The sequence below is a fragment of the Arachis ipaensis genome, chromosome B3 (genome assembly GCF_059453495.1).
Source record: "Arachis ipaensis isolate K30076 ecotype BB chromosome B3, ASM5945349v1, whole genome shotgun sequence".
NCBI lineage: Eukaryota > Viridiplantae > Streptophyta > Magnoliopsida > Fabales > Fabaceae > Arachis > Arachis ipaensis.
Genome location: NC_142438.1, coordinates 83,629,675 through 83,653,150, shown reverse-complemented (window position 1 = coordinate 83,653,150; position 23,476 = coordinate 83,629,675). Strand labels below are relative to the sequence as shown.

The 23,476-nt window shown below is 36.6% G+C and overlaps 1 non-coding gene across 1 annotated transcript; it reads left to right on the top strand.

Annotated features, from left to right (window-relative positions):
* The first annotated feature begins 14,762 nt into the window (after window positions 1-14,762).
* LOC148571372 (small nucleolar RNA R71) lies at window positions 14,763-14,870 on the top strand. Its single transcript, XR_015907832.1, has one exon. It is a non-coding gene; the product is annotated as a small nucleolar RNA R71 (small nucleolar RNA).
* The last annotated feature ends 8,606 nt before the right edge of the window (window positions 14,871-23,476 follow it).

The following is a 23,476-nucleotide window of genomic DNA, read 5'->3' as shown; positions in this document are numbered from 1 at the left end:
TCAGTCGTCCTCGAGGTTGGGACAAACTTCAACAATGGTGTTGATCTCTTTTGTAAAGGATATTTCTCACCAGAGTGTAGTTTTGTGCTTCCTTCCGGATTTTCTTAGCTTCTTTTTCCTCTTTGGGTAGGATGTCAAATTTTTGATATTCAATCAAGGGGTTCATCCACCCTAGGTCTAATTCAGAAACTTTGAGGACGTCTTCCTTGGCCTCTGTTTTTGCTACAGAGGGCTCTTGGAGGGTTTCTTGGATCAGGCTTCTATTATTTCCCCCTGGTTTGGTACTTGCTAGCTTGGAGAGGGCGTCTGCTCTACTGTTAAGATCCCGGGTTATATGCTTGATCTCAGTTTCTGCAAAGCGCCTAAGGTGCTCCAAGATTTTGTCCAAGTATCTCTTCATGTTGTGGTCTTTAGCCTAGTCCTCTCCACTTATCTGAGAGGTCACCACCTAAGAGTCGCTGTATACTACTACTTTTATTGTCCAAGTATCTCTTCATGTTGTGGTCTTTAGCCTAGTCCTCTCCAAGGCTTTGTATTCTGCCTGGTTGTTAGAAGCTGGGAATTCAAACTTGAGGGAGACTTCTATTTGGGTTCCCCCTTCGTTGACCAGTATTGTGCCTGCTCCACTTCCTATTTTGTTAGAAGATCCATCCACGTATAACTCCCACGTGGTGGATTCTTCCTCTTGGTCTCCTGCATATTCGGCCACGAAGTCGGTGAGGCACTGGACTTTTATTGCTGTCCGAGTTTCATACTTTAACTCAAACTCGGATAGCTCTATTGCCCATTGAACCATTCTACCTGCAATATCCGTCTTCTGGAGGATTTGCTTCATGGGTTGGTTCGTTCTGACTCTTATGGTGTGAGCTTGAAAGTAAGGCCGTAACCTTCAAGAGGCTACTATTAAGGCGTATGCAAACTTTTCGAGTTTTTGATACCTTAATTCAGGGCCTTGTAGAACTTTGCTGGTGAAGTATACAGGATGCTGCCCGACCTCGTCTTCTGTATTAGGGCTGATACTACAGCTTTGTCTGCTATGGACAAATACAGGACGAGTTCTTCCCCAACTTTAGGTCAGGTCAGAATGGGAAGTTGGCTTAAAAAATTTTTGAACTCCTGAAATGCTTCTTCGCATTTTGGAATCCATTCAAATTTGTATCCTTTTCTTAGTAGGGAGAAGAGTGGTAGGGATCTTAGTGTTGATCCTGCCAAAAACCTGGAGAGGGCGGCAAGTCGGCCGTTCAACTGTTGGACCTATTTTAAGCAAGTTGGGCTTTTCATTTCTAGGATTGATTTACACTTGTTGGGATTGGCTTTGATTCCTCTTTGTGTAAGCATAAAACCTAGGAATTTTCCATCCTCTACTATGAAGGTACATTTTGCGGGATTTAATCTCATCCCATGCGACCTTATGGTGTTAGATACTTGTGTGAGGTCTGCCAAGAGGTCGGTCTCATCCTTGGCTTTTACTAGCATGTCATCTACATAGACTTCCATCAGCCCTCCAAGGTGAGATGCGAACACCTTATTCATCAACCTTTGATATGTGGCTCCCGCATTCTTTAGCCCAAACGGCATAACCACGTAGCAATAGTTTGCTCTGGGTGAGATGAATGATGTTTTTTCTTGATCTGGCTTGTACATCGTTATTTGATTGTATCCCGAGTATGCATCCATAAACGACAAGTATCGATACCCTGAGCTGGAGTCTACTAGAGTATCAATGCTTGGAAGTGGATATGGGTCTTTGGGACACGCCTTGTTCAGGTCGGTATGATCGATGCACATCCTCCACTTGCCATTTTATTTTTTGACCAGCACTACGTTTGCTAGCCATGCCGGATATTTTACCTCTTTGATAAATCCGGCTTCTAAGAGTGCTTGTACTTATTCTTCCACCACTTGAGCCCTTTCAGGTCCAAGCTTACGCCTTCTTTGTTGAACAGGTTGTGATCCGGGATAAACTGACAGTTTGTGTGATAATAGTTTGGGATCTATCCTGGGCATGTCTGAAGCTTTCCAGGCAAAGAGGTCGGAATTTTCTTGTAGGAGCTTTATGAGCTTCTCTTTCAACTCTTCTTTCAGGTCGGCTCCTATGTTGGTGTTTTTTCCTCCCTCTTTTCCGACCTGTACCTCCTCAGTTTTTCCCCTGGTTGTGGTCGCAATTCTTCCATAGCTCTGACTCCTCCAAGCTCGATGGTGTGCACTTCTTTTCCTTTCTCTCTTAGGTTTAGGCTTTCATTGTAGCATTTCCTTGCTAACTTTTGGTCTCCCCTGATAGTCGCTATCCCCTCCGGTGTTGGGAATTTCATGCAAAGATGGGAGGTAGATACCACTGCTCCGAGTCGATTTAGGGTAGTCCTGCCGATTAAGGCATTGTATGCTAACCCTACATCGATAACTATGAAGTCAATGCTCAGAGTTTTAGATTTTCCCCCTCTTCCAAAAGTGGTATGAAGGGGGTATGTATCCTAGTGGTTTGATGGGTGTATCCCTGATGAGCGGATAATTTATACGCTTTTTGGCATTGTTTTTACATAGTTTTTAGTATGTATGATTTGATTAGTTTTTAGTATATTTTTATTTACTTTTAATTAAAAATCACATTTCTGGACTTTAGTAGGAGTTTGTGTGTTTTTCTGTGATTTCAGATATTTTCTGGCTGAAATTGAAGGACTTGAGCAAAAATCTTATTTAGAGGCTGAAGAAGGACTGCAGATGCTGTTTGATTCTGACCTCCCTGCACTCAAAGTGGATTTTCTGGAGCTACAGAGATCCAAGTGACGCGCTCTCAACTGCGTTGGAAAGTAGACATCCAAGACTTTCCTCAATATATAATAGTCCATACTTTGCACAAGTTTAGATGACGGAAACTGGCGTTTAACGCCAGTTTTCTGCCCTATTCTGGCGTTAAATGCCAGAAACAAGTTGCAAAGCAGAGTTAAACGCCATCAACAAGTTACAAACTGGCGTTCAACTCCAAGGAAGACCTCTACACGTGAAAGATTCAACGCTCAGCCCAAGCACACACCAAGTGGGCCCGGAAGTGGATTTCTGCATCATTTACTCATTTCTATAAACCCTAGTAACTAGTTTAGTATAAATAGAACTTTTTACTATTGTATTTATATCTATGGAAAGTCTTTGAATAATTTTGTGTTCTGAGATCACGTTTAGGGGGCTGGCCATTCGGCCATGCCTGGACCTTGTTCTTATGTATTTTCAACGGTAGAGTTTTTACACACCATAGATTAAGGTGTGGAGCTCTGCTGTTCCTCATGAATTAATGCAAAGTACTATTGTTTTTCTATTCAACTCAAGCCTATTTCTTCTCTAAGATATTCATTCGCACACAAGAACATGATGAATGTGATGATTATGTGACGCTCATCACCATTCTCACTTATGAACGCGTGCCTGACAAACACTTCCGTTCTACATGAAAGCAAGCTTGAATGCATATCTCTTAGCCTCCTGATCTACGATCAGAGTCTTCATGGTATAGGCTAGAATTATTGGTGGCCATTCTTGAGATCCGGAAAGTCTAAACCTTGTCTGTGGTATTCCGAGTAGGATCTAGGAAGGGATGGCTATGACAAGCTTCAAACTCGCGAGTGCTGGGCATAGTGATAGACGCAAAAGGATCACTGGATCCTATTCCAGCATGATCGAGAACCGACAGATGATTAGCCATGCGGTGATAGCGTATTTGGACCATTTTTACTGAGAGGACGGGATATAGCCATTGACAACGGTGATGCCCAACATACAGCTTGCCACGGAAAGGAGTATGAATGATTGGATGAAAGCAGTAGGAAAGCAGAGGTTTAGAAGGAATAAAAGCATCTCCATACGCTTTTCAGAAATTCTCACCAATGAATTACATAAGTATTTCTATCCTATTTTACATTTTAATTATATTTTAATTATCAAATCTCCATAACCAATTGAATCCGCCTGACTGAGATTTACAAGGCGACCATAGCTTGCTTCAAATCGACAATCTCCATGGGATCGACCCTTACTCACGTAAGGTTTATTACTTGGACGACCCAGTGCACTTGCTGGTTAGTTATGCGAAGTTGTGACAAAGAATTAAGATTATGAACGTGTGAAGATTGATGGTTTAGAAGTTATAGTAAACTCTTGTTGCAAGTATAGTTACGAAACCAAGCAATCAACCTTTCTTACAAATGTTTTTGTTGTCACAAGTAACAAACCCCTTTAAGATTGATAACCGAGTATTTAAACCTCGGGTCGTCTTCTCAAGGAATTGCAAGGAGGTGTTCTTATTATTGGTTATGAGTTTGTAAATTGGGGGGTTTTTAATGTATAAGATAAAAAGCAAGAATAGTAAATGGCAAGAAAGTAAATTGTATTAAATTAAATAGATAATAAAACTCTTGGCAAGGTATGAAAACTGAAAGTCCTATCCTGGTTATCTTTATCAATTGTAATGAGAATTGGATTTTTCTCCCACTTTGTTAACCTCTAACTATGAAGGTAAGTTAAGTGGATGAATTAATTCTAATTCCTCAAGTCCTAGTCTTTCCTTGGGAAAAGTTAGAGTTAGTGGAACTCGAATTAATTCTTGAAGAATTCCAATTTTCAATTAACAATGAGTTTGATAACTCAAGAGTCTCCAGTGACTCAACCAAAGCCAAAAGGGAAAAATCCAAATTATTTATATAATAAATAACGGAAAGCAATCATAATTCTAAAATACCTCAATTAGCACTAATAAAGATATCAAATATAACATGGAAGAGTTCATAAATTAAATTAGGAAAATAAATAAAAAGAACATTGAACATGTGATCGCAAAAGATGAAATAATCATAAAGTGAAAAGAATCCTAATTCTAAATCCTAAGAGAGAGGAGAGAACCTCTCTCTAAAAACTACATCTACTCCTAAAATTGTGAATATGAAAGCCTGTTTATGAATGGATGCAGTCCCTCTACTTTATAGCCTCTAATCTGTGTTTTCTGGGCCGAGAACTGGGTCAGAAACAGCCCAGAATTCGCTGGTTGCGAATTCAAACACGCTGATTTTCGTCACTGCTATGTGTCCGCATGGAGCACGCGGTCGCGTCGCCTAGCGTCAGGGTAACTATGGCGTATTATATATCAAATCGAAGCCCCGGACCTTAGCTTTCCAACGCAACTAGAACCGCGTCGTTTGGACCTCTGTAGCTAAAGTTATAGCCGTTTGAGTGCGAAGAGGTCAGGCTGGACAGCTTAGCAATTTCTCCAACTTCTTGTATTCCTTCCACTTTTGCATGCTTTCTTTCCATTCTCTGAGCCATTCCTACCCTGTAATCTCTGAAATCACTTAACACACATATCAAGGCATCTAATGGTGATAAGAGAGGATTAATATTAGCAAATATAAGGCCGAAGAAGCATGTTTTCAATCATAGCACATATTCTGGGAAGAAATTGTAAAACCATGCAAATAGTATGAATAAGTGGGTAAAGAGTTGATAAAATCCACTCAATTGAGCACAAGATAAACCATAAAATAGTGGTTTATCAACCTCCCCAAACTTAAACATTAGCATGTCCTCATGCTAAGCTCAAGAGAAGCTATAAAGATGAAGAGGAGTGGTAGATTAATATGAAATGCAACCTATCTATATGAATGCAACTAAATGCAAAAATGTTTCTACCTACTTGGTCAAAAGTAAATAAGTTCTCCAAGACAAATACAAACCAATTTCCACTAATTCAAATTAGACAATAAAAGACAAGTAAACTTGTAAGAAGATAGCTCATGAAAGCAGGGAACATAGAATTGAGCACTGAACCCTTACTGGTAGTGTATATCACTCTAACTCTCAAGTGTCTAGGGTCAATCACTCTACTCTTCTCTAGTCATGCTTTCTAAAATTTGTTCTTCACCTAACCAATCAACAATATTTAATATACCAATGCAAACATCATGAGATCTTTTCAAGGTTGTAATGGGGCTAAGGTAAGGGTAAGGGTATATGTATATGGCTAAGTGAGCTTTATAAATTGAATCTTTAATTAACCTAAGCTTTCACCTAACATACATATACTCTATATAACTCTAGAATCATGCCTAGCTACCCATAGTCTTCACTTTTGCATTACATACTTATGTATCAATTTTTTTTTTAATTTTATCACATATGCATTGATCTTTTATTAACTTAACATTGGGGTAATTTTGTCCCCTTATTTGTTTATTTATATTATATATATTTTTTCTCTTTTATTTTTCTCTTTTTTTAGAGGCATAAAAACTAGAATAACATATCAATGCATATGGAATTTTTAATTTTCTGTTTTACATGAGTAGGTACCCAAATTTTCCAATATTCAAAATTAGAAACATGATACATTCCCTTATTAACCCAGGTTCCCACAGTTTCCCCACACTTAATTGTTGCATAATCCCTATCTTAAGCTAACCAAAGATTCAATTGGGATATTTAATTGTTTTTCTGCTTAAGGCTAGTGATGTGGTAAAATACAGAACAAATGGGGATTAAAAGGCTCAAAGTGGCTGACAAGGGTGATTTAAAGGGTAGGCTTATTTGGGATGAGTGAGCTAAAATCAAACAATGGCCTCAATCATATGCAAGCATGTAAATACACTAAATAATGGACATATATATTGGAACAAAATATAGATTACAATCATAGAGAAGGAAACACACAGGAATAAAATATTTATGGTTAAATAATGTGACCATATAAATAAGCTCAAATCTCACAGGTTATGTGTTCTTTAGCTCAAAAATCATGTTCCAAATACAACTTTAAACAAATTTAACAAAAAAAATTTTGATTTAAATTAGTGAAATACTATAAAATTTCTTGAAAAAGAAAATATTACTTCAACCAAGTAGTAACTAAATGCATAAAATCAAACAAATATGCAATCAAATATGCAGATGCAACAATAAACAAATAAAGAAAATAAAACAATGGTGTTGAAAAGAAGGTAACTAACCTACGGAGATCGGTATCGACCTCCCCACACTTAAAGGTTGCACCGTCCTCGGTGTATGCTGAGATGTGCAGGTGGACGGGTTGTTTCAACTAATGCTTTTCTTCAAGGATTGTGCAGATGGACTTGTTTGTCTCCCCTTTTAGAATTTTCTCCCTTTTTCCGTCTTCGGTGGCCAGCCTGAAAGAAGAGAAAAAGAAGAACAATAATACCCAGAAGTAAAGATAAGAAAATAAATGAAGTATGGGTGGGTTAATGCCAAATGATAAGGGTCTCAATTACATGGAAGCTTCAACATGTACATGAGAAAACAATAGAAGCCATGGCATACCAGTGGTGCAAAATATGCAACAATGGGGAAGAGAGTGGGTAAGAAGAGATAATATAAATTCATGTCAATGCAAAAGTAATACAGATATAAAAGATTGGCATTGATTTAAATAATATTACTCAATCAGAATTAAACAAGTCACTAAGCACCCAAAATATTTCAAGAGAAGATGCAATAGTGAAATAAGAAAATTCAACACCAAAGGAAAAATAATAAATTTAGAAAAGAAAATAAAAATATGCACTAAATTAAAATGCATTGAATGAAATATTCAAATAAATTAAGTAAAATAAAGTAAAAGATAAGAAGAATGAGAAGGGAAAGAAGGGAAGAAGAAGTAAGTAAGAAAGGAGGGAGGAAAAATTAGGATTGGGGAAGAAAAGATAAGATATTTGGCAAATTAGGATAAGCTATGCGGCGCAAGCGACGCGGACGCGCGACTTGCGCTTATACTGATTGATTCGGTCGCGTCGGTCACGCGGTCGCGTGACACAGTTTATGATACTGGCGTGAGGGCAGCCTCGCGCTCGCACAACTCTCTGTTCGAAACTTAGTATTGCCAAAATCCAGGGTGACGCGATCGCGTGGGTCATGCGATCGCGTGAGTGGCCAATATTGGGATATGACGCGGTCGCGTCGGTCACGCGGCCGCATGGAAAGGATTATGTGTCCAACACCAATCCAGCACCACTCTGGCACAACTTTCGGTCGTGCACCCATTTTTACGTTGAAGTCCAGGTCACGCGGCAGCGTGAGTGATGCGGTCGCGTGGGAGGCCAATGTTCCCACTCGACGCGGACGCGTCGGCGATGCGGTCGCGTGGGGGTAATTAGTGCCATTGGCACGCCTCCAGCCATGCTCCTGCGTGACTCTCTGTTCATTTATTTTTTTTCTCCCATCTCCTTGCGACGCGGACGCGCCAATGATGCGGTCGCGTCGCGTGATTTTTTTTTTTTTTTTGATAATGCAGTATGCAGAATGCAATGCTAATATGAATGTTATGCAAAATTCCAGGTTCAATACAATAAAATAAAACTTAAAAACAAACAAAAAGAAATAAAATTAAAATTGAAAAAGAACGATCATACCATGGTGGGTTGTCTCTCACCTAACACTTTTAGTTAAAGTCCTTAAGTTGGACATTTGATGAGCTTCCTGTTATGGTGGCTTGTGCTTGAATTCATCCAGAAATCTCCACCAATGTTTGTATTTCCAGTAGCCTCCGGGATCCCAAACTAGGCGCAGAAAGCCTTCAAGTAAGTTAAAGCAAGTGACAAGGCCCTAAGAGTGTTGATTGCCAGAATGAATTCCGGGGTCCCAAATCTTGCTTTTGCACCCATCTTCTAGCCGATTATCATGATTCCATCTGGGTGGTTCAGTCTTAGAATCCTCACTGAAGCGTCTAAACAACTTCCTAGACCCATTTAATTGAGAATTATGCCAACTCTTGTATTTCAATTTGGAACATACAACCATATTGAGCCTTGCAAGATAACTCTTACCACTAACCATCTTCCTCTTGCTCTTATAGCCACAAAGAGCTCTAAGTTGACCATCCGTCTCCAGTAGCCCATATTCAAGTGGAATTAGAAAGCTAAGGGATATGAATTTTACCCACTTGAATGTTGTGAAGGATGATGGCAACTTAGGAGGGAGGGGTCTCCAATAACTTCGGCAAGGTGATTTCAAGCTCCACTCCCTTGTGCTCTTTGACAACTTCCACCTCTTTGCAAACTTCTTTAATTTCAACCTCTTCCTCTTGGTAGCTTTCTTCCAATTCAATCTTTTCTTCATTACTTACCAAGGGCATGGGAGGTTGTGCTTTTTCTTCTTTAATCTCCATCTCTTGATCAACCTTTTCCAAGTCTTCAACTATGATATGCCCTGGAGGTTGTACACCCTCCTTAACATCAAATGCAACCGTCTTGGAAGGAGGTTCTATGTCTTGACTTTCTGGTGTGCAAAATCGTGATCATTCCATTCCTTAGTAACGGCACTAAAAACTCAATACGCACATTCATGATCTTATATCTGTTTCACAACTTCGTATAACTAACCAGCAAGTGCACTGGGTCGTCCAAGTAATAAACCTGACGGGAGTAAGGATCGATCCCTCGGAGATTGTCGGCTTGAAGCAAGCTATGGTCACCTTGTAAATCTCAGTCAGGCGAATTAAATTGTATTAAGAAATTATAGTGGATGAAAATAAATAAAATATAAAATAGGATAGTGGTACTTATGTAATTCATTGGTGAGAATTTCAGATAAGCGTATAGAGATGCTTTCATTCCTCTGATCTCTGCTTTCCTGCTGTCTTCATCCAATCAATCCTACTCCTTTCCATGGCAAGCTTTATGTAGGGCATCACCGTTGTCAATGGCTACTTCCCATCCTCTCTGTGAAAATGGTCCGATGCACTGTCACTGCATGGCTAATCATCTGGAGGTTCTCAATCATACTGGAATAAGATTCACCCTCCTTTTGTGTCTGTCACTACGCTCAGTACTCGCGAGTTTGAAGTTCGTCACAGCCATCCCTTCCCGAATCCTACTCGGAATACCACAGACAAGGTTTAGACTTTCCGGATCTCAGGAATGGCCATCCATGGGTTCTAACTTATACCACGAAGACACTAATAACTCGGACTCGGTCCCCTGTATTAGATATCCAAGAGATATCCATTCAGTCTAAGGTAGAACGGAAGTGGTTGTCAGGCACGCGTTCATAAGTTAAGAATGATGATGACTGTCACGATCATCACATCCATCATACTGAAGTACGAATGAATATCTTAGAAGCGGAATAAATTGAATTGAATAGAAAAACAGTAGTACTTTGCATTAATCTTTGAGGAACAGCAGAGCACCACACCTTAATCTATGGTGTGTAGAAACTCCACTGTTGAAAAATACATAAGTGAAAGGTTCAGGCATGGCCGAATGGCCAGCCCCCATGATCTAAGAACTAAACGTCCCAAGATGTCTAATACAATAGTAAAAAGTCCTATTTATACTAGACTAGCTACTAGGGTTTACAGAAGTAAGTAATTGATGCAGAAATCCACTTCTGGGGCCCACTTGGTGTGTGCTTAGGCTGAGCATTGAGCTTTACACGTGTAGAGGTCTTTCTTGGAGTTGAATGCCAGTTTGTAACCTGTTTCTGGCGTTTAACTGACTCTAGAATGTAGCATAGAACTGGCGTTCAACGCGAGTTTACATCATCTATATTTAATCAAAGTATAGACTATTATATATTTCTGGAAAGCCCTGGATGTCTACTTTTCAACGCAATTAGAAGCGCACCATTTGGAGTTCTGTAGCTCCAGAAAATCTACTTTGAGTGTAGGGAGGTCAGAATCCAACAGCATCTGCAGTCCATCTTCAACCTCTGAATCTGATTTTTGCTCAGGTCCCTCAATTTTAGCCAGAAAATACCTGAAATCACAGAAAAATACACAAACTCATAGTAAAGTCTAGAAATGTGATTTTTAATTAAAAACTAATAAAGATATACTAAAAACTAACAAAATCATACTAAAAACTATGTAAAAACAATGCCAAAAAGCGTATAAATTATCCACTCATCACAACACCAAACTTAAATTGTTGCTTGTCCCCAAGCAACTGAAAATCAAATAGGATAAAAAGAAGAGAATATACTCTAAATTCCAAACTATCAATGAAACTTAGCTCTAATCAGATGAGCGAGACTTGTAGCTTTTTGCCTCTTGAATAGTTTTGGCATCTCACTTTATCCATTGAAGTTCAGAATGATTGGCTTCTATAGGAACTCAGAGTTCAGATAGTGTTATTGATTCTCCTAGTTCAGTATGTTGATTCTTGAACACAGCTACTTTATGAGTCTTGGCCGTGGCCCTAAGCACTTTATTTTCCAGTATTACCACCGGATACATAAATGCCACAGACACATAACTGGGTGAACCTTTTCAGATTGTGACTTAGTTTTGCTAAAGTCCCCAATTAGAGGTGTCCAGGGTTCTTAAGCACACTCTTCTTTTGCTTTGGAGCTTGACTTTAACCGCTCAGTCTCAAGTTTTCACTTGACACCTTCATGCCACAAGCACATGGTTAGGGACAGCTTGGTTTAGCCGCTTAGGTCAGGATTTTATTCCTTTAGGCCCTCCTATCCACTGATGCTCAAAGCCTTGGATCCTTTTTATTACCCTTGTCTTTTGGTTTTAAGGGTTACTGGCTTTTTGCTCTTGCCTCTTGGTTTTAAGAGCTTTTGGCTTTTTCTGCTTGCTTTTTTTCTTTTTTTTCTTTTTTTTTTGCCATTTTTTTTCGCAAGCTTCTGTATTCACTGCTTTTTCTTGCTTCAAGAATCATTTTTATGATTTTTTAAATTATCAAATAACATTTCTCCTATTCATCATTCTTTCAAGAGCCAACATATTTAACAATCTTAAACAACAACTTCAAAAGACATATGCACTGTTCAAGCATTCATTCAGAAAACAAAAAGTATTGTCACCACAACAAAATAATTAAACTAGTTTCAAGGATGAATTCGAAACCATGTACTTCTTGTTCTTTTGTTTTTAAAACATTTTTCATTTAAGAGATGTGATGGATTCATATTCACTACTTTAAGGCATAGACACTTAGATACTAATGATCATGTAATAAGACACAAACATAAATAAACATTTAACATAAAAGACGAAAAACAGAAAATTTAAGAACAAGGAATGAGTCCACCTTAGTGATGGTGGCGTTTTCTCCTTGAGGAACCAATGATGTCCTTGAGCTCTTCTATGTCTCTTCCTTGTCTTTGTTCCTCTTCCCTCATTGCTCTTTGATCTTTTCTAATTTCATGAAGGATGATGGAGTGCTCTTGATGTTCCACCCTTAGTTGCTCCCAATAATTGTGTGAAGGAAAATGTATCCCCTGAGGTATCTCAGGGATCTCTTGATTTGCAGTCAAATGTTCTACCACTGAGCTATAGACCCTTGAGATGAATCTCTCCATCTCCTATGACTCGGAGGTAGAAGCTTTTGTCTTCCCTTTCCTCTTTCTAGAGGTTTCTCTGGCCTTAGGTGCCATTAATGGTTATGGAAAATTAAAAAAAAGCTATGCTTTTACCACACCAAACTTAGAATGTTGCTCGCCCTCGAGCAAAAGAAGAAAGAATAGAAGAAGAAGAAGAAGATATGGATGTGAGTGGTGAAGAGGTGATGGGGAAGAGATTGAGGTGATATAGGATTATGAGGAGGGAAGGTGAGTGGAGGCATGTGGGAATCCTGTGGGGTCCACAGATCCTGAGGTGATCCTGTGGGGTCCACAGATCCTGAGGTGTCAAGGATTTACATCCCTGCACCAATTAAGCATGCAAAATGCCCTTGCATGAATTTCTGGCATTTAAACGCCGAAGTGATGCTTGTTCTGGGCATTCAATGCCCATGTGCAGCATGTTTCTGGCGTTGAACGCCAGCTTCATGCTTGTTTCTGGCGTTCAGCGCCAGCTCCATGCTCTGTTCTGGCGTTGAACACCAGCCAGATGCTCCTTACTGGCGTTTAAACGCCAGTAAGCCCTTCCTCCAGGGTGTTCTGTTTTCAATGTTGTTTTTCATTCTATTTTTGAATTTTTGTATTTATTTTGTGACTCCATATGATCATGAACCTAATAAAACATGAAAGAACAATAAAAATAAAAATAAAATTAGATGAATAAAAATTGGGTTGCCTCCCAACAAGCGCTTCTTTAATGTCAATAGCTTGACAGTGGGCTCTCATGGAGCCACACAGGTGATCAGGTCAATTTTATAGACTCCCAACACCAAACTTAGAGTTTGGACGTGGGAGTTCAACAACAAACTTAGAGTTTGGATGAGGCCTCCCAACACCAAACTTAGAGTTTGACTGTGGGGCTTTAGTTGACTCTATATTGAGAGAAGCTTTTCATGCTTCCTCTCCATGGTTATAGAAGGAGATCCTTGAGTTTTAAACAGAAGGTTGTCCTCATTCAGTTGAAGGACCAACTCTCCTCTGTCCACATTAATCACAGCTCTTACTGTGGCTAGGAAGGGTCTTCCAAGGATGATGGATTCATCCTCATCCTTTCCAGTGTCTAGGATTATGAAATCAGTAGGGATGTAAAGGCCTTCAACCTTTACTAACACATCCTCTACTAGTCCATAATCCTATTTTCTTGAGTTGTCTGCCATCTCTAATGAGATTCTGGCAGCTTGCACCTCAAAGATTCCCAGTTTCTCCATTACAGAGAGTGGCATGAGGTTTATTCCTGACCCAAGGTCACATAGAGCCTTCTCAAAGGCCATGGTGCCTATGGTACAAGGTATTAAGAACTTTCCAGGATCCTGTTTCTTCTGAGGTAATGTCAGTTGATCCAGATCACTCAGTTCATTGGTGAGCAAGGGAGGTTCATCTTCCCAAGTCTTATTACCAAATAATTTGGCATTCAGCTTCATGATTGCAACAAGGTACTTGGCAACTTGCTCTTTAGTAACATCCTCATTCTCTTCAGAAGAAGAATACTCATCAGAGCTCATGAAGGGCATAAGGAGGTTTAATGGAATCTCTATGGTCTCTAGATGAGCCTCAAATTCCTTTGGTTCCTCAGAGGGAAACTCCTTGTTGATCACTGGACGTCCCAGGAGGTCTTCCTCACTGGGATTCACGTCCTCTTCCTCCCTTGTAGGTTCGGCCATGATGGTCAATTCAATGGCCTTGCACTCTCCTTTTGGGTTTTCTTCTGTATTACTTGGGAGAGTACTAGGAGGAGTTTCAGTGACCCTTTTACTCAGCTGGCCCACTTGTGCGTCCAAATTTCTAATGGAGGACCTTGTTTCATCCATGAAACTCAGAGTCGCCTTAGATAGATTAGAGACTAAATTTGCTAAGCTAGATGAATTCTGCTCAGAATTCTCTATCTGTTGCTGAGTGGATGATGGAAAAGGGTTACTATTTTTAAACCTGTTTCTTCCACCATTATTAAAGCCTTGTTGAGGCTTTTGTTGATCCTTCCATGAGAGATTTGGGTGATTTCTCCATGAGGGATTATAGGTGTTTCCATAGGGTTCACCCATGTAATTCACCTCTGCTATTACAGAGTTCTCAGGATCATAAGCTTCTTCCTCAGAAGATGCCTCTTGAGTACTGTTGGATGCAGCTTGCATTCCATTCAGACTTTGAGAAATCATATGGACTTGCTGAGTCAATATTCTATTCTGAGCCAATATGGCATTCAGAGTATCAATTTCAAGAACTCTCTTCTTCTGAGGCGTCCCATTATTCACAGGATTCCTCTCAGAAGTGTACATGAACTGGTTATTAGCAACCATGTCAATGAGTTCTTGAGCTTCTGCAAGCGTTTTCTTTAGGTGAATGGATCCACCTGCAGAATGGTCCAGTGACATCTTTGATAGCTCAGACAGACCATCATAGAATATATCCAAGATGGTCCATTCTGAAAGCATGTCAGAAGGACACCTTTTGGTCAGTTCCTTGTATCTCTCCCAAGCTTCATAGAGGGATTCACCTTCTTTTTGTCTGAAGGTTTGAACATCCACTCTAAGCATACTCAGCTTTTGAGGAGGAAAGAACTTGGCTAAGAAAGCCGTGACCAGCTTATCCCAAGAGTTCAGGCTATCTTTGGGTTGAAAGTCCAACCACACTCTAGCTCTGTGTCTCACAGCAAACGGGAAAAGCATAAGCCTGTAGACCTCGGGATCAACCCCATTGGTCTTAACAGTATCACATATCTGCAAGAATTAAGTTAAGAACTGAAAAGGATCTTCAGATGGAAGTCTATGAAACTTGCAGTTCTGCTGCATCAGAGAAACTAATTGAGGTTTCAGCTCAAAGTTGTTTGCTCCAATGGCAGGGATGGAGATGCTTCTTCCATGTAAATTGGAATTAGGTGCAGTAAAGACACAAAACATCCTCCTTGCATTATTATTATTTTCGGCTGCCATCTCCTTTTCCTGTTCGAAAATTCCTGTAAGGTTGTCTCTGGATTGTTGTATTTTAGCTTCTCTTAGTTTCCTTTTTAGAGTCCTTTCAGGTTCAGGATCTGCTTCAACAAGAATTTTCTTGTCCTTGCTCCTACTCATATGACAAAGAAGGGAATAACAAAGAAAATATGGAATCCTCTATGTCACAGTATAGAGATTCCTTTGTGTAAGTAGAAGAAGAAAAGAATGTAATGTAAAGAAGAGAAGAGGAAAAAACTCGAACACAAAGAGGGAGGTGGTGTTCGAATTTTTGGGTGAAAGAGAAGTGTTAGTAGATGAATAAATAAATAGAAGGAGATGAGAGGTGAGAGAATTTGAAAAATTAAAATTAAAATTTAAAGTTAAATTTTGAAAATAGAAATAAAAAATTTTTTAAAATTAAACTTAGAATTCGAAAATTAAAAATTGAAATTAAATTAAATTTAAAATAATTAGTTAATCAAAATAAAATTTTGAAAAAGAGGGAGGTATTTTCGAAAATTTAAGAGAGATTGAATTAGTTAGGTGGTTTTAAAAGATATGATTGAAACAAAAAGATAAGATTGATTGAAAAAGATTTAAAAATCAATTTTAAAAAGATAAGAGGTTAGGAAAGAAGTTAGAAAAGATTTTGAAATTGAATTTGAAAAAGATATGATTGAAATAAAAAAAAAGGATATGATTGAAACAAAAAGATATGATTGATTGAAACTTATTTTGAAAAAGATTTGAAAAAGACATTTAAAAAGATTTGATTTTTAAAATTAAAGTTGATTACTTGACTAACAAGAAACAAAAAGATATGATTTTAAAAATTAAAGATTAATCTTTTCTTAAAAGGCAAGTAACAACTTAAAATTTTTCAATCAATCATATTAACTGTTAGTATTAATTTCGAAAATCATGGAATAAAGATAAGAAAAGGATTTTTGAAAATTAATTTTAAAAAATTTCGAAATTATTAAGAAAAATTTGAAAAAGATTTGATTTTTTTGAAAAAGTTTTGAAAAAGATAGGATTTTTAAATTGAAAATTTGATTTGACTCATAAGAAACAACTAGATTTTTTTAAAAAATTTTGAAAAAGTCAATCCAAATTTTCAAAATTTTAAGAGAGAAAAAGGGAAAGATATTTTTTTTATTTTTGAATTTTTAATGATGAAAGAGAAAAACACAAAATTGACTCAATGCATGAAAATTTTGGATCAAAACATGTGATGCATGCAAGAACACTATGAATGTCAAGATGAACACCAAGAACACTTTGAAGATCAAGATGAACATCAAGACTTATTTTTGAAAATTTTTAAGAAAAGAAAAACATGCAAGACACCAAACTTAGAAATTTTCAATAATTAGACACTAACAAATTAAAAATGCATATGAAAAATAAGAAAAGACACAAAACATGAAAATATGAAGATCAAACAAGAAGACTTACCAAGAACAACTTGAAGATCATGAAGAACACTATGAATGCAGGAATTTTCGAAAATTTTTAGAAAAATAAAAGTATGCAATTGACACCAAACTTAAAAATTGACTCAAGACTCAAACAAACAACATAAAATATTTTTGATTTTTATGATTTTATTAATTTGTTTTGGATTTTTGTATATAATTTTTTTTTCGAAAACATATAGGAAAAAGGAAGTAATGAATTCAAAGTCCTCAATCAAGATTCCAAGAACCATACCAGGTTAGTCTAAAGCTTGATGGCCAGCCAAACTTCAGCATACCATTTTGAAACTTTAGAATTCACTCATAAAAATTTTAAATTAATTTTCGAAAACAGAGGGAAAAAAATTTTTTGAAAGATTTTTGAAGAATTTTTTTCTTGAAAATAAAACAAAAAGAAAATTACCTAATCTGAGCAACAAGATGAACCGTCAGTTGTCCAAACTCGAACAATCCCTGGCAACGGCGCCAAAAACTTGGTGTGCGAAATTGTGATCATTCCATTCCTTAGTAACGGCGCTAAAAACTCAATACGCACGTTCATGATCTTATATCTGTTTCACAACTTCGTACAATTAACCAGCAAGTGCACTGGGTCGTCCAAGTAATAAGCCTTACGTGAGTAAGGGTCAATCCCACGGAGATTGTCGGCTTGAAGCAAGCTATGGTCACCTTGTAAATCTCAGTCAGGCGAATTAAATTGTATTAAGAAATTATAGTGGATGAAAATAAATAAAATATAAAATAGGATAGTGGTACTTATGTAATTCATTGGTGAGAATTTTAGATAAGCATATAGAGATGCTTTCATTCCTTTGATCTCTGCTTTCCTGCTGTCTTCATCCAATCAATCCTACTCTTTTCTATGGCAAGCTTTATGTAGGGCATCACCGTTGTCAATGGCTACTTTCCATCCTCTCTATGAAAATCGTCCGATGCGCTGTCACTGCATGGCTAATCATCTGGAGGTTCTTGATCATACTGGAATAGGATTCACCCTCCTTTTGCGTCTGTCACTACGCCCAGTACTCGCGAGTTTGAAGTTCGTCACAGCCATCCCTTCCCGGATCCTACTCGGAATATCACAGACAAGGTTTAGACTTTCCGGATCTCAGGAATGGCCATCCATGGGTTCTAACTTATACCACGAAGACACTAATAACTCAGACTCGGTCCCCTATATTAGATATCCAAGAGATATCCATTCAGTCTAAGCTAGAACAGAAGTGGTTGTCAGGCACGCGTTCATAAGTTGAGAATGATGATGACTGTCACGATCATCACATCCATCATATTGAAGTATGAATGAATATCTTAGAAGCGGAATAAGTTGAATTGAATAGAAAAACAGTAGTACTTTGCATTAATCTTTGAGGAACAGTAGAGCTCCACACCTTAATCTATGGTGTGTAGAAACTCTACCGTTGAAAAATACATAAGTGAAAGGTTCAGGCATGGCCGAATGGCCAGCCCGCATGATCTAAGAACTAAACGTCCCAAGATGTCTAATACAATAGTAAAAAGTCCTATTTATACTAGACTAGCTACTAGGGTTTATAGAAGTAAGTAATTGATGCAGAAATCCACTTCTAGGGCCTACTTGGTGTGTGCTTGGGCTGAGCATTGAGCTTTACACGTGTAGAGATCTTTCTTGGAGTTGAACGCCAGTTTGTAACCTGTTTCTGGCGTTTAACTCCACTTTGTAACCTGTTTCTGGCGTTTGACTCCAGAATGCAGCATGAAATTGGCGTTCAGCACCAGTTTACGTCGTCTATCTTTAATAATAGTATGGACTATTATATATTTCTGGAAAGCCCTGGATGTCTACTTTCCAACGCAATTGGAAGCGCGCCATTTGAAGTTCTGTAGCTCCAGAAAATCTACTTTGAGTGCAGGGAGGTCAGAATCCAACAGCATCTGCAGTCCTTCTTCAACCTCTGAATTTGATTTTTGCTCAGGTCCCTCAATTTCAGCCAGAAAATGCCTAAATCACAGAAAAATACACAAACTCATAGTAAAGTCCAGAAATGTGATTTTTAATTAAAAACTAATAAAAATATACTAAAAACTAACTAAATCATACTAAAAACTATGTAAAAACAATGCAAAAAAGCGTATAAATTATCCACTCATCACTTTCCCATGGAGCTTTAGCATCTCCTAAGTCTTCAACTACTTCTTCCTCTGCAACTATTATGGCTTTCTCCACTTGTTCCAATACAAAGCCATGTTCCTCATTGTCCACCGAAGTTTCTAGTGTCTCCTTCATGCTTTGCTCTTCTTTTGATTCTCCACATGTAGCCACGGGAGTTCTTTGAGTGCTCAGATATTGGGAAGCTACTATATTTACTAACTCGCCTAAGGTGGCCGCAAAATTTAGCATACTCTTATTCATCCTTTCTTGCCTTTGAAGAATAACACGAAGTCTATCATCCATTGGAGGTTGGGTGGATATGAGGATTCATTGGTTGAGAGAGAGGGTTCATAATAGGAATGTGATTCATCTTGATAATGATATGGAGATGGTGAATATTGAAGTGGTGGTTCATGAGAGTAGTTGTGTTGGAAAGGTGGTGGTTCTGTGTATGGTTCATTTGGCTCATAAGATGGTTGGTATGGTGGATGTGGGTTAGGGTCATATGGAGGTGAATGGTGGAAAGGAGCTTATGAGTATGGTGGTCCAAAGTCATGTTGAGGAAAGGGTTCATAGGCATATGGTGGTGGTTGTTGATAGTCCATTGGAGGTGGTTGTTGCAATGAGGGTTGATCAAATCCTTGTGGCTCCTCCCATCTTTGATTGTTCCAACCTTGATGTCTGTTCTCATTGTAATTTCTTCTTCCTGCAATATAATTGTAACCAAACTCATAGCCAAAGGGGTGAGAGTTCATAGTATCAAATAAAAATTAAAAATGAAAATAAAAACAATTTTAAATTAAAAGGTTATTCAAATTTTGAATTTGAAAATTAAATTTTGAAATTTGAAATTTGAAAATTTAAAATTTGAATTTTGAAATTTGAATTTTAAATTTTTGAAATTTGAATTTTGAATTTTGAGATTTGAAATTTGAAAAAAAAAAATTAAAATTGAATTTTGAAAATTTTTAAATTTGAATTTTGAAATTTGATTTTTAAATTTTGAATTTTTTTGAATTTAATAAGGAAAGAGAAAAATAATAAAATGACAAAAAACTTAAAAATTTTTAGATCAAAACGAAGAAAACAACTAAGAACAACTTGAAGATCAAGATGAACACCGAGAAAAATTTTTTTTTGAAAAATTTTTTATAATTAAATAAAAACCAATAACCTCTTAATTTATGAAAAAAGAAAAAATAAAAACAAAAATAAAAACAAATAAACAAATAAAAAGTAAATATTTACAATAACCAATAATAAGGTCCACGTTTGCAATTCTCCGGCAACGGCGCCATTGAACATTGATGGTTTAGAAGTTATAGTAAACTCTTGTTGCAAGTATAGTTACTAAACCAAGCAATCAACCTTTCTTACAAACGTTTTAGTTGTCACAAGTAACAAACCCCTTTAAGATTCATAACCGAGTATTTAAACCTCGGGTCGTCTTCTCAAGGAATTGCAGGGAGGTGTTCTTATTATTGGTTATGAGTTTGTAAATTGGGGGGTTTTTAATGTATAAGATAAAAAGCAAGAATAGTAAATGGCAAGAAAGTAAATTGTATTAAATTAAATAGATAATAAAACTCTTGGCAAGGTATGAAAACTGAAAGTCCTATCCTGGTTATCTTTATCAATTGTAATGAGAATTAGATTTTTCTCCCACTTTGTTAACCTCTAACTATGAAGGTAAGTTAAGTGGATGAATTAATTCTGATTCCTCAAGTCCTAGTCTTTCCTTGGGAAAAGTTAGAGTTAGTGGAACTCGAATTAATTCTTGAAGAATTCCAATTTTCAATTAACAATGAGTTTGATAACTCAAGAGTCTCCAGTGACTCAACCAAAGCCAAAAGGGAAAAATCCAAATTATTTATATAATAAATAATGGAAAGCAATCATAATTCTGAAATACCTCAATTAGCACTAATAAAGATATCAAATATAACATGGATGAGTTCATAAATTAAATTATGAAAATAAATAAAAAGAACATTGAACATGTGATCGCAAAAGATGAAATAATCATAAAGTGAAAAGAATCCTAATTCTAAATCCTAAGAGAGAGGAGAGAACCTCTCTCTCTAAAAACTACATCTACTCCTAAAATTGTGAATATGAAAGCCTGTTTATGAATGGATGCAGTCCCTCTACTTTATAGCCTCTAATCTGTGTTTTCTGGGCCGAGAACTGGGTCAGAAACAGCCCAGAATTCGCTGGTTGCGAATTCAAACACGCTGATTTTCGTCATTGCTATGTGTCCGCATGGAGCACGCGGTCGCGTCGCCTAGCGTCAGGGTAACTATGGTGTATTATATATCAAATCGAAGCCCCGGACGTTAGCTTTCCAACGCAACTGGAACCGTGTCGTTTGGATTTCTGTAGCTAAAGTTATAGCTGTTTGAGTGCGAAGAGGTCAGGCTGGATAGCTTAGCAATTTCTCCAACTTCTTCTATTCCTTCCACTTTTGCATGCTTTCTTTCCATCCTCTGAGCCATTCCTGCCCTGTAATCTCTGAAATCATTTAGCACACATATCAAGGCATCTAATGATGATAAAAGAGGATTAATATTAGCAAATATAAGGCCAAAGAAGCATGTTTTCAATCATAGCACAAATTCTGGGAAGGAATTGTAAAACATGCAAATAGTATGAATAAGTGGGTAAAGAGTTGATAAAATCCACTCAATTGAGTACAAGATAAACCATAAAATAGTGGTTTATCAACGTGCTTATTAAGTTTTTGGCGCCGTTACCAAGGAATGAACGATCACGATTTTGTGCACAAGTTTTTAGCGCCGTTACCGGGGAGTGTTCGAGTTTGGACAACTGACGGTTCATCTTGTTGCTCATATTAGGTAATTTTATTTTAATTTTAAGCTTTTTTATTATTTTTATTTTCGAGAAATTTTCAAAAAAAAAAAAATAAATTATCCTATGACTTCAGAATTTTTAAGAATGAATTCTAGAGTTTCATGAGATTTGTTGAATTCTGGCTCGCTGTTAAGCCATGTCTAATCTTTTGGACCGAGGTTTCAACTATCATTAGAAGAGCTTCTTTGTCTTTTTCAGCAATTTAGCTGTTGTATGTAATGTTCTGCTGAAGCTTGGTTGGCCATTAGCCATGTCTATTGTTTTGGACCGAAGCTTTCATTGAAAGCTTGGCTGGCTAGTAAGCCATGTCTAATTCCTGGACCGGAGTTTTAGACTAACAGTGCATGATTCCTGGAATTCTCATTAGAAATTGTGAAATCCTTATTTTTCTTTTTCCAATTAATTTTCAAAAAATACAAAAAAAATTTAATAAAATTATAAAAATAAAAAATTTGATGTTTCTTGTTTGAGTCTAGTGTCATTTTTTAAATTTGGTGTCAATTGCATATTTTTAATTTTTCTTTAAATTTTCGAAGAACCCCTGCATGAAACTGTTCTTCATGATCTTCAAGTTGTTCTTGATGATTTTCTATGTTTCATCTTTAATTTTTCTTGTTTTGTGTCTTTTCTTGTTTCTCATATGCATTTTCAATTTGTTAGTGTCTAAAGTTTGAAAATTTCTAAGTTTGGTGTCTTGTATGTTTTTCTTTTCTTAAAAATTTTCAAAAATAAGTATTGATGTTCATCTTGATCTTCAAAGTGTTCTTCGTGTTCATCTTGACATTCAAAGTGTTCTTGCATGCATCATGCGTTTTGATTCATAATTTTCATGTTTTGAGTGTTTTGGTTGTTTTTCTCTTTCTTCATTACAAAAATTCAAAAATAAAAAAAAAAATATCTTTCCCTTTTTATCTCATAAATTTTCGAAAATTTGGTTTGATTTAGTCAAAAAGTTTTTAAATTTAATTGTTTCTTATGAGTCAAATCAAATTTTCAATTTAAAAATTCTATCTTTTTCAAATCTTTTTCAAAAATCAAATCTGTTTCATTTTTCTTCCATAATTTCGAAACTTTCAAAATTTATTTTCAAAATCTTCTTCTTATTTCTATTTTATATTTTCGAAATTAATGCTAACAATTAATGTGATTGATTCAAAAATTTTAAGTTTGTTACTTGCCTAGTAAGAAAGATTCAATCTTTAAATTTTAAAATCATATCTTTTTGTTTCCTATTAGTCAAGTAATCAACTTTAATTTTTAAAATCAAATCTTTTTAAATTTCTTTTTCAAATCTTTTTCAAAATATATGTCAATCACATCTTTTTCAAAATCAATTTCAAAATCTTTTCTAACCTCTTATCTTTTCAAAATTAATTTTCAAATCTTTTTCAAATTAATCCTATCTTTTTGTTTGAATCTTATCTTTTTCAAAACTACCTAACTAATTTTCTCTCTCTAATTTTTGAAAATCACTAACCTCTTTTTCAAAATTTCTTTTCATTAACTAATTATTTTAAATTTTAATTTTAATTTTATTCCTTTTCGTATTTTCAAATTATAACTAATATTTAAAATAAAAACAAAAATATTTTTATTTTATTTTATTTTATTTTCGAATTCTTCTCCCTCTCATCTCCTTCTATTTATTTATTTATCTACTAACACCTCTCTTTCACTCAAAAATTCGAACCCACTATTCTCCTCTGTGTTCGAATTCTTATCTTTTCCTT